Genomic DNA, 12828 nt, shown 5'->3' with positions numbered 1-12828 from the left:
ATGATATATTCTTAAATCTTGTGAATTATTCGTTGAATAAAAGAAATAGTTAATTATAAATTATTAGCAAGTGCAAGTAGCTACATCTATAAAAATATTGGAGAAATTCCACGACGTCGGTTAGTAATCAAAAGTAATAGTAATATATACCTACTTTGATTTAAGAAACAAAAATCGATTGCCAAAGTAGCTGATTTGGAAGGAACGCTGATGGGTAGGTATAGTAATTGACCAATAGTTAAAATTTGTTCGCTATTAGTATGTCACGCCGTAGCATAATGGTAATGCGACGGATGAGGCGCATACTCGGGAGATACAGGGTTCGATTCCCCGTCGGGGTGACTTACTTTTTTCAAAAAAGATTTTTTCTATTGGTTATTATATACTATATCAGAAAGTGTTTTTTTCAAAATAATATATGTTCAATAATCAGAATGATATATTCTTAAATCTTGTGAATTATTCGTTGAATAAAAGAAATAGTTAATTATAAATTATTAGCAAGTGCAAGTAGCTACATCTATAAAAATATTGGAGAAATTCCACGACGTCGGTTAGTAATCAAAAGTAATAGTAATATATACCTACTTTGATTTAAGAAACAAAAATCGATTGCCAAAGTAGCTGATTTGGAAGGAACGCTGATGGGTAGGTATAGTAATTGACCAATAGTTAAAATTTGTTCGCTATTAGTATGTCACGCCGTAGCATAATGGTAATGCGACGGATGAGGCGCATACTCGGGAGATACAGGGTTCGATTCCCCGTCGGGGTGACTTACTTTTTTCAAAAAAGATTTTTTCTATTGGTTATTATATACTATATCAGAAAGTGTTTTTTTCAAAATAATATATGTATAATATAAACATTTATAAAACTATTGATATCTCAGCTTTCCCCAAATATACCTATAAAATATCTCCTCCAGTCTGATAGATCTTCTCTTCGGATTTATATGCTTATTTGCTGTCTCGGGTACTCAGTTGAATGGCACTCACCTGTGTTCACCTCATCAGTCAAACGACACCCGATCTCAGCCACCGCCTTCAAAGCAGATGGTCTCCTGAATCCAAATGTGTCAAAACCCTTTGGACAAACAATATAATTTGGTGACAGAGTACCTAGTATTTTATGGGTTTTTTAGACTCAGCTAAAAGAACTGCTCACCTGACGATTCAGATGAGATGCCGTGAGTGTGTCCATCACATTGGCATCCAAAATCATATATTTCTTCTTCTTCTTCTTCCTTCTCTCCATGGAATCATCAGGCCGCATGCCATCTTGTCGACAAATACCAAGAAGTCCATGCCTTAATAAGGGAACTTCCGACGAAACCAAAGGATCGACAAATCACATCATTGATGGCAGAATAATGACTGTAGCCGGGCACTCTTCTGGCAGCTCAATTCATGTGACGCACACGGTCAACTAGTCTTCCGCAGTTATATTGGTGTACATGGCGGAGAGCAACACAGCCTTATAGCGCCTGTACACGCGCATGGATTTACTGGCAGCAATAGTGCGTATTTTAAACTATCGTGGCATATTGTAACGTGTATGTATCACGTACAAGTGCTGACTGTCTCTCCAATCTCATTCTTCAAGAGTAAGCGAGACGCGATTTTGTCATTTTATGGTACTATTTGACAGGTAGGTAGTAAAAATCGGTTAACCTCTAAATGAGTATAGTTCGTTTTTTGTCGGCAGGTTTACCACTATCGTTCTACTGCGTAGGCGCAGATCGAAAAAATCTCTATTGTTGCATGACAATTCAGAAGCTTCCAACTTTTTGGATTCATGCATGCAAGCTTGCAACTGCAGGATATTACATGTTTACCCATACATTTTCTTGTTATGGCCGCGATAATATTTACTGTCAACAGTAAATCCATGCACGTGTAAACTGGGTATTAGTCTAACTAAATTCTATAGGGTTACCGATGCTAAGAGCTGATGGAAAAGCATTTATCCAAAGACCCCACCCACTCAGTGAAAATTGAGCAGTCTCCGTGGGATACAAAATATATTTTTACGATGAATTAATCAAACATCTTTATGGTAGGTAGGTGTACCTTCAAAAAATATCCATCAAATATGGATGTATGAATGATGTTTGAATTAACGCACATTTTATAAGTTTATTTTTTAATTATAAATATTTTTTGTGTTTTTAATAGGTAGCAAATAAAAACATGAATAAATGTTTTAAATTGCAGTTTTTGCTAAAACCGATACTTTTAGCTTCAATCAGATTTCAAATGCCACTCCTTCCAATTTTAGCTTCATTAAGAACAAGAGCACTTTCTAATGAATGTTTAATATTCGCTTTAATAATGCGTCTTTATTTCCTTTATTTACAGCCCCCTATTAATACGCCGACACTAAACAACGCATGACGTACCTACTTCCGCTTGACATCACTGTTCATCGCCGTAGAAGAAGAAGGGTAGAAAAATATTCGAAAATTTAAAAAATGTACGGTTTTTCCGGAAATGTGCGAGAGTCGAGTTCCTGTTTCAATCAGATAAAATCGAGGCAACGCAAAAAAGAATTCAGACCCCCACGAAACTCCCCAAAATTATCTGATCTGACCTACGCAGTACTTCATTATTTATTAGTTTTAGTGCCGGTTACGTAAATAAGATAACAAAAATTTTGTTGTCTCTGGATTCCGCATTGGAAATTGGAATAGACCTAAATAAAATTATAAATGCCAACATGCCTACGTGCCTTCCAGGATTACGGACGTCGTAATCCGACTTTTTGGCTGGCATTACTCCAAAGAACGACGAACTGGGTGCCGCATTTTGACCGCTGCATTGGTTTGTTCCACGGCTATTTTAGATGGGTGTTGATACGTCGGGGTCGATCCACTACTGCAGGGGTCGGTGAACCACAGTTGAATTTTCCCAAAAGGGGTAAAAGTTACATTTTTAGAGGTAATAAGGTCACTAAAATATAAATTAATGTCTATTAAAACTCAAATTAATCGTAAAACAAGACTTAACAATGCAATGAAAATGCAATCGCCTTACTATCTACCGTTGTGAACAAAGACCTTCTATCAGTAAGGTGTTTTAAATAGATTATATACATAATTTACATAGATCGCTTGAACACAATGATAACCTCCAAATTAGTCTGGCATAAAAAAAAACTCCCGAGATCACTGTTGTGTTATCAAAAATGGTGAATAAGTTTTGTATTTTGTAAATGATACAGTTCCTATTATATTTGTATAAGTAAATATGTGTTATTCTTATTATATAATACTAATACTAAAACTAACGTGTAAAGCATTTTTTAAATTGTTATTAATCATGAATTGATTGATACCTATTTCATTTTACGATCTATTAGCCTGGTTTTTCTTACTTTGAAATCTACCGGAAGTGTAATATCAATTATATAAATAAGATGCAATAAAAATCCCTGCCTCTAAAAATATTTGTGTAAAATTTATAAATGTTTATATATGTTTAACTTTAAAATCGACTTACTGAATTACAGTCATAACCTATGCACTTGAATCCCTTTATTCATCAGTGGAGTGGTTTATGTATGTAAAGATTGATTCTTTTACAAAATATGATTTATTTACCAACTTACAATTAGACGTAAAATTGTTCTGTTTATCGCTTTCGCAAGGAGATCCGAGGCTTGAGGAAAATATCGATGATTCTGGACATTGAACAAATCAATCTTGCAACGATATCATATCGATCGCTGGCTGGTAGTGCCTCACCCCGTCATCCGCAAGGGAGTGTGGGGGTGCCGCCGACGCCCGCCGCGACGGCAGACGACGCGGGACCACGCCTCTGCGGAAAATGAACGAGCCGCGCCGTCGCTGGTTGCTAGGCCGTCGCCGGGTGGCCAGGAAGTCCGAGTTGCCTATTTATAGGCCAACGGCTAGCCTAAACGTGAATGAATTGAGGAAGTGGTGATTGAGAGGATCCATGTGCACAAGTTACCTAGTTGAGAAATGTACATCAACATTACAATTAAGTATATGCGATTAAAAATTCTACATAACTATTATTGACATTCTGTAAATGATGTCATATTTTGAAAAGATCCATTATTAATATTTATTTATAATATTTATATTCCTATTTCTACAAGTTTATTAGTGTTTTTAGTATTTGAGGGAGAAAATTTCAGGCATTAACTTTAATATATATAATGCTGTGAAAACAATATCAAATTAAATACACACAGTCAAGTTCATGAAGCGTAATCTAATGTTAGGAATAGTATAACGTATAACTACTATCAAATTACTAGATAAGAAGTACAATTGTCATTTTTTGAAATACTCAAATTTGTTCAATGTGTAAGTGTTAGATACAAGCCCTTCTGATTTTGATCTACTCATATACAAAATGGGTGGTGATGTAAAACTTAAAAACTACTTTTTAATCATTTTGATCTTATATTATGTCACTTGCACTCCTTTACTCGTCAGCACATTAATTCAAATGTTAAGAAAAGGCAGGTACTGAACTCAGTAAATAAATTCAAAATTTATAAATTCATTTGATACGCACTTTTAATATATTGTGGAAAGAATTAATCTATCAGTGAAATCACTATGTAAACTGCTAAATAATAATAAAAAAAATGTTTGTCAGTATGTGGGGACGTATAATAATAGAACTTGTGATTTCTCGACTTTGCTTAGCTATCCCGAGAAGAATTACATTGATGATTTCTCGAGATTCGGTTTGTTGCGTCGGGGATCCACTTCCCTAATCCCATCACTGATACAGCGGATATTAGGTGTACTGTGGTATAGCTTTAGGAGTAACAAGGAGATAAGAGGGCGGATCAAGCAGGCTCTCATCACACTGAGTGAAAAGGGGACATTGGAACTAGCTCGCCCACGTGCGGCGGATGGCTAAAGTGAATTTCAATGTGCTTTGGTATTTCTTAAAACCAACCCGATTCCGGCGTCCTGGAAGGCCGCTAAATACCATCCGTAGAGTGTATACGGTCGTGCTGGCATGGTCTAGGAGGATGCAAGCTGACTGGCGAGCGACAGGGATGCTTGGAGTCACTGAGTGGTGACCATACGCTCCAACTAAGGGACGGACATATTCGAATCTACCTACATAAGTAGTAGATATTGAAGATAATGAAAAAGCAAGTAGATACATCATAAAGCACAGAAAATGGGCATGTAACGTGTCGTGAAAAATACCACCTCTTTCCTGCAACGTACTGGTAGGTACACGGAAAAACTAAGGTGTCCCGATCAGCTGTTTTAAATGAGAAGATTGCGTTGATGAATACCAACCTTTGCACAGGAATTTTCGAAGAAAAGTGAGAATTTCACATTATAAAGTATGCTCGTTTGAGGCATACAATTTACATGTAACCAGAAAAAAGTTTCGGCGGCCTACACCATCACGAAATAAAGATTTTACAACATCGCAAAATATATTATATAACACGGTAGAAATTTAATACTTACTTCTAATATAATATTTTTCGTTGTTACAATATTGTCATGTTGGTAATGCTGTACAATCACCACACCTATCCTCTGAATACACGTTCCAGTTTTCGCTATTCCAGGGAGTGCCTCTAGCTCTGCCCAAAACTTCGTATACAATATACCTGATTACATTCATAATATTATTCGTTCGTAATGTTGGTATACATGTCGCGTAGAAATATTTCCATCCTTGGATCTATATTATCATTATATTATTCATATACTATGTGACAGTGGAGTACGAAGGGGAATTATTGAACGGATAGAAGGTGGACTACATTGATTTGTTTCTTTGGGATAAATTCACTACATTTTAATAATGTAATTAAAACCACTCTGTCAAATGTGAATAAATTAATTGGCTATATTTTATTTCGACCTTATTAACATCACGTATCGATACAAAAATATTTATTTGTATTTTGTGACCAGTGACGTCCCTATGCAGGGTGCCGCCCTTAGAATAACTGAAAATTCCTCCCCACCCCCCATTTTTTATTATATACATTAGAGTAAATTTGTGTGGTGTTTTAACTGTTCGACCCGCCACGCCGGGCCCCCCTTAAGATCCCTGTCAGTCCCCTCGTTGTGGGGGCAATGGGTTATATTCACCTCTAGTGACATACACGGAATAATTACAGCACAGGACAATCATGAATGAATACTTATATCCTAGTTAAAATAAATTATGATTTTATACAATAAATGAAAATTGAAAATGTAGCAAAGTGTATCTACCCCTAGGCGTGCACACAGAAAAAATGTATGGGGAGAGTCCATTTCGAAAAAATATTTAAGTCCATAATATATCATGTAATAATTTATTGTTGATTAACAAAATCTAGATTTCTGGTTACATTCTTCATATCTAGACACTCCTCACTTTGAGTCTACCACCCCCTAAAATAATATTATAAGTAAGTATATAATAATAGATGTTGGACGATTTTTATTATATATTCTATGTTAATCAGCATTGAACAAAATTGTACCACAGGCGACATTTTGACCATTGAAAATTAATGAGAGAAATGGATGAAAATTCTTCTCTTAGTGGATTGCGAGAGGAAATAAGATAAAATTCTAATGGTCCTGGTAGAAACTCCAAATCAATAAAATCTGGGGACTTTTACTAACTATGATACAAAGTTTGCTCCATTGACTAAAACATTTTGTATTTTGTCCGTTCCTGTGGAGGGGGGGGGGGGTCCAGATTCGAGGAACCCCCTTGTATGCGTGCCTGCTGCTCTCGGAAGATATCAATAATTAATTGAATACATGTACTTAGGTATTATCATAATAACGCTCGATTGCAGACGCCACTGGTGTTGTGTAATAATGCGTTTGATAAGTTGGCATTCCGTTGACCTAATCATGCGAGGAGGACCGTTTAAACGCGAAGGTTTGGCTTCATTGTTTCAGTTAATTTAAATAATGTTATGTTGGTAACTACTCTTTACTTCATGACAAATTTAGAGTTGCCATGTGAGATAACACTAGAGATTAAGATTAAATAATTGGTGCAAAATTAATATTATACACTTATTATGAGCAAATGGTTTGTTTGAGGACGCGAAGGCCTGACGGACAGACTTTTAAAAAAAGCCATAAATCACATCCTTCAACCAAAAATAATATTGATTGAGGAAGACAGCGATGGCACCACAATATTGGTGGTTTATTTTTTATGTACCTAGTACATACTTATATCATTGAGTGGTTTTGCTATTGGCCTCTTTGCTGTTAGTTGCAGGATATTTTTATGTTTTATATAGTATTGTATAGGTACCTACTCAATTTGTGAGATATAAATATCGAAGATTTTGCAACAATTTAATCGGTAATTGTACGATTGATTTGAACTGTTTCGAGGCCCCCTTTGAAATCTTCTGACGAATCGACTGCGTCAGTTGCTTCAAAGAAAATAGCCGCTAATTATGAGAGAAATTTGTTGGCTTGTGACTATATATTCAATTCAATATTCCGACCATGTCCGATCCTAATAGGATCATATGGGCCTCCACAGAGTAGAGGTTTGTATTAACAGATTTTGTTTTTACGAGAAATGGATGTCAGCCACTTGCTCAACCTATTAGGTCCATACCCTGACTCACACACAAATTGAAAAACAATATGTGTACTTGCCAGACCCAGGATTAGAACCTGGGAATCACGGCGTTATAGTCCAACGCTATATACCTACACGCAAATATATTAATTCATTCATTGTATTGTATGTAATTTATTTTTGTGATGTTACCGCGTATTCGTCCTTCTTTTCTCGTCGTTTTAAGCTTATTTTAAGCTTATTGTAGAAGCTATTCTTAAGAAGTAGGTAGTCCAGTAAAAGAGGAAATAAGAAAAAAAATTAAAAAGAATAAGTATACGGCGACCAGTGGCGCACCCAGGATATAATATTGGGGGGGGGCCCAAGGAGGAGAATGTAAATTAGTCCCATGGGCTCTTTTTCTTCTTCACAGCCTAATTTCTCGTTTATCGGTCTTTTGTCTATTGCACTCGGTGTACCTACACCATGGTCCTAACATCCTGAAACGGGCCCTCAGGCTAGGATATTTAGAGGCCCCCCTACCTACCGCTAAGATTAAAGTCAGTGTGAAACACTAAATTAACGTTTTCCCAATTGTGTTTTAGTTCAAATTAAGGGTACTTATACGGTGAATTATTGGCGGTTTTTAATACATCTACTTTAATAATGGAGCTATTGAGTATCGACACATAATAATCATAATAAGGCCCCTTGCCCCCCCCCCCCTGGGTGCGCCACTGACTGTTGGTCACTAAAGACTAAAATTTTTGGGGAGGTGAGCCTTGAATTTTTATTTTCTAATTTCGGGGGCCCGTGGTATGAAAAAGTTTGAGAAGCACTGGTCTAGACTCAAGAGCTACATTATGTATGCCAAATTCCACCGAAAAAAATGTTCTTTTGATTTACACCACCGCCGACTGTGGTGGTTTTAGTCGTTCTTTTCGCCGAATTTTTATTGTCGATTTTTTAATATTGAGGTTCCAAAATATTAATTGACAATGGACAAAAAAAAGTATTATTGTATTTAACTTATACACAAACCTCTTCAACACAATACAGCCTAATTTCTCGTTTATCGGTCTTTTGTCTATTAATTGTACTTGGTGTACACCAGTCCGGAATTCGAGTGGACACCGAGAATTTTTTGACAGTTCCATTAGGAATTGGGTTTCTAAACAACCTCGACATTTTCGAAATTTTTGTGTTAGAAATTAAAATCTAAGAAATTTTTCTATAAATGTGCTGGTGAATTACATTCTGATAATTTTTATTTTGGGGGGTGCCAGGGCCCCCTGGCCCACCCCCTGGGTGCGCCACTGACGGCGACAATCCAAAAACCAACTGTGAAGGATTCAATCATATAATAGTATGTTAATCTAATGAAAATCTATACGATAACTGAGGTAAAAACTACGAGGCCTAACTAATTTTACCCGTAATAGGGACCGGAGGTGATTAGGTACATATTATGATACACCATTATAAATTTATTAGTATTTTGTAACGGTTTGTTACGAGCATTGCATATGGGCCATTTTCATCCCTTTTCAGGATACATCTAGAAATATCATATAATGCACAAATTAGCAGCCTCCATATTATTATGATATCATTAAGGTATTTAAAACAATTTTCATTTCAAAATAGTACACTAGTCTAATGGGGTGGGTATGGGTAGTCCACTGCAACGTTTCCCAAATGGGGTTCCGCGAGGTAAAATAAAGATGGTGTTACGTTACACGAATAAAACTGCACAAATAGTCACTGTGTTCTTCCTAGATGTGCACTGGTAGCTAACAATATTTTAAATGCTAGAAGAAGCGATTCTGATTATTCATTTTATCAAAAAGCGGCCATTACAATCAAAATACTTATTTAAAATAAATTGTGCCGATATAAGTAATCACCACTACAATTTTATTGCATTCGAAAGTGCAGTGGTTATCGCTAGGTAAAGTTGTTGTAGCAGATCATGCGTTGCATAAGAGTAGCAGATCATAAAAGGCGGCGATTGAAGGAACGGATACAAATATGATAACATTTGAGAGCAATAGCACTTTCCCATTAAGTAGATGATGCTGCCAACACATTATAAAGTATCGAAATCTTAGTTTAAAAAAATAGTAGAAGCATAATAAATCCTGATAACATATCTATCTAGCTATTCTTCTTCTTATTGTACCATCCCCTAGCGGAGGTCGGCCACCATCAAGGCGATCTTATCTTTGTCGTCTGCTACCCGGAACAGTTTAGTGGAGCTGCACTCGTACCAATCACGGAGGTTCTTAAGCCACGAAATGCGGCGCCGTCCTCTGCTATGCTTCCCATTGATCTTTCCTTGAATGACAAGTTGGGGAATGCTGTATTTTTGTCCTCTCATAATGTGGCCGAGGTACTGTAGTTTCCTGGATACTACGTGGAACTTCTCGGTTCTTCCCCATTCGATTGAGAACTTCAACATTTAGCTATTATTGCATTGTAATGGCGGTTTATCCCGCAGGAAAATTTTTCACAAGAGTGCCTCTAAACATGTAAGTGACACAGACTTCCACATACCTAAACCCACTGCTGTTTGATAGTAGGTTTTTTTTTCAGAAATGCTCTAAGAGTGTGTACCATGGCCCCCACAAGGGGGGGGGGGGCTGACAGGGCTCAGGAGGGGCCCAACGAGGTGAGTCGACCAGATAAATGAGATAAACACACATCACAAATTTGCTTTAATAGAAAAAAGTCGCCTGCGGCGCTATTTTCCTTCGATAATGTTATTGTTTAAATTTATGTGGTTGTACGATAAATTTTTTAATTGTGTATCGATACTCGATAACTCCATAATTCAAATGGATGTATTAAAATGTACTAAAAAAACACTAAATATACACATTAATTTTACCGCGTACACTATTTAGAAAACGCTACAGTAGAGCGTCACACTGCCTTTGTCCTTCTAAAGATTCTAGCCTGGGGGCCCGTTTCAGGATGTGGGGGCCATGGTGTGTACTTATGTCGATTTAAAGATTTTTGGTGTATTTGTGTTAGGATTAATTCGGATGACCAGGAGAAGTAAAACAGTTTGTAGTGGTTAGCTTTGTGTTTCACAAGAGAATGGTAAATTTACCATATACATTAAAATAAATGTATAGCAGACGAGTGAATAATAAGTGTGGCACTGTGGCCATATTATATAATATTATTCCAACAAATTGTCTGTGTAAGATAGCCGAAAATAAATAAAATAGGTAAGTGCATAGGTATTTAACGAATTTTCAGACAATTTGAAACTAAAAATGAAAATGGATGGCATTCTAAGTCTGCTTAAGGGTAGCACTTTGCCCAGGGACGCCATTGCTTGTTAGAATGTTTGAATTGGAGTGATTTCTGGATCTATAAACTTCGATTATCTGATAGATAAACAAACATTTCGTCGCTACGTAAAAAATATTCATTATGTTCTGTTATGTTTTACAAAATATAAATGGGTTCCACGATTCATTTTAATTGAGAATGTGGTGTCTACAGATATAAATGTTGTTATCTTTATATATGATAAATTGAATCGAAAATTAAATCATAGATGTGAATATTATAACAGCTGATTCTATCCCACATGAGATCTCTCATCCCATAGACAGTCCCTCTTTCCTCTGAGTTCAACTGGAAAGCGCCAACGCACTCTTTCTCCTTTTGTACACTACCGTATTGATTTTCGCATTGCCACAAACAGAGAAGTAAGTAAACTCAGTAAGTAGGCTGTACTTGCTATGCTGTAGGTACTTGGTATTTTTACCTGCCTAGACTAGCGCTCAATACAGTGTAATTCGCAGTAGCATCGTCTGTTACCTGTCTACCTGCTGGCACTTCTACCGGTTATAATGATAGGTCAGTTTCCAATAAAACACGACCTATAAAAACCGTAAATATACCATTAATATTATATTATTGTTGTTTAAAGGTAAGTAAAATCCAAAATTGATATTTTGGCTCAAAAACGGATTCCAAGGGGCATCTTCAAAATCATATAATATAATATTAGGATTAGTTAACTATTAAATTCTTTGGCCGTTTGAAATACGTTTTGTACAAAAAATTGTGTGTTTCCCATTGCTTAACCTAGGTCCCTGGTCAGTGTCTTGGATTTAAATGTAAATTGAAAATCAAAATCTGAATTTGTTAGACACTAAATTCGAGCCCGTGACCCTTCTTCATACGTTACTCTCTTTTACGACGACGACGGGCGCTAAACTCAAAATAGATTATTATAATTATTTTGTGTGCCTATAATTAATTGATTAATTGTGGGAATAATATAAAAAATATTAAGTATTATAACTTGTTACCTACTTAGAGTTGCAACTTCTTAACTTTGCATATATTATCTATTTATTTATTTATTACTACAAATATTAATTCAAGTGAATATCATTACTAATTTTATGGGAGGTAGGGATTCCAATCCTGGGATCCCGAATCCCGGTATCCCGGGATCCAGAGCTATTTTCGATACCTATGAATCCCGGGATTGATAAACATAATCCCGGGATTTCGGGATTGATTTGTTTTATCAATTTTTATGGAAAATATAACAGAAAAAATACTTTTAATACAAAATAACGACATTAGAAATAAACTTAGTTTGAATGAAGTTTGATGTGTAGGTTGCCGATTCATTTTATTTTTTCACATAAATTATTAAAAAATGAGAAAGAATGGAAAAAAACAATGCTTCGCACTTTTAACAAAGTAATTCCGCCATGATATTATACGTTTTACGGCTGTTTCATATTTGGCTGACTAATTAGATTTATGAAGCGGAAAGGCCATAAGTACACCATGATTATTTGCTTTATTATTTTAAATCTCTCTAATCCATTCATTAAGTCTTTACTATCAGAAACAGCAATTTCATATTAAATTCACATTATTATTTATATAACAATATTATTTACTCCATTAAACTTGTGTATTTCCAAGATTGAACGTATACAATATTAAAAATAAATGTCTTAAATAGTATAAATTATACTAGATTTATTTTGACCAATTTTCTGAATGTTATTTGTAAATATAAAAATTTTATATTAACAATGGAAAAAAATGCCAATCCCGGGACCACTCCCGGGATCCCTGGATTGTCAACTTGTAATCCCGAAATCCCGGGATCATAATTTTGGCTCGGGATTGGATTCCCTAATGGGAGGTAATCAGTCAAAGAGGCATATCAGTGTAGTGCAAATAAAGAGCAAAGTTATAAAGCGTATACCTACGCCTTACTCTTTCACGTCTTTCC

The sequence above is a fragment of the Rhyacophila brunnea genome, unplaced genomic scaffold, assembly GCF_057557595.1.
Source record: "Rhyacophila brunnea isolate RB1 unplaced genomic scaffold, BYU_Rbru_1.0 scaffold_12, whole genome shotgun sequence".
Taxonomy (NCBI): Eukaryota; Metazoa; Arthropoda; class Insecta; order Trichoptera; family Rhyacophilidae; genus Rhyacophila; species Rhyacophila brunnea.
Note: the sequence above shows the minus strand (reverse complement) of the source record.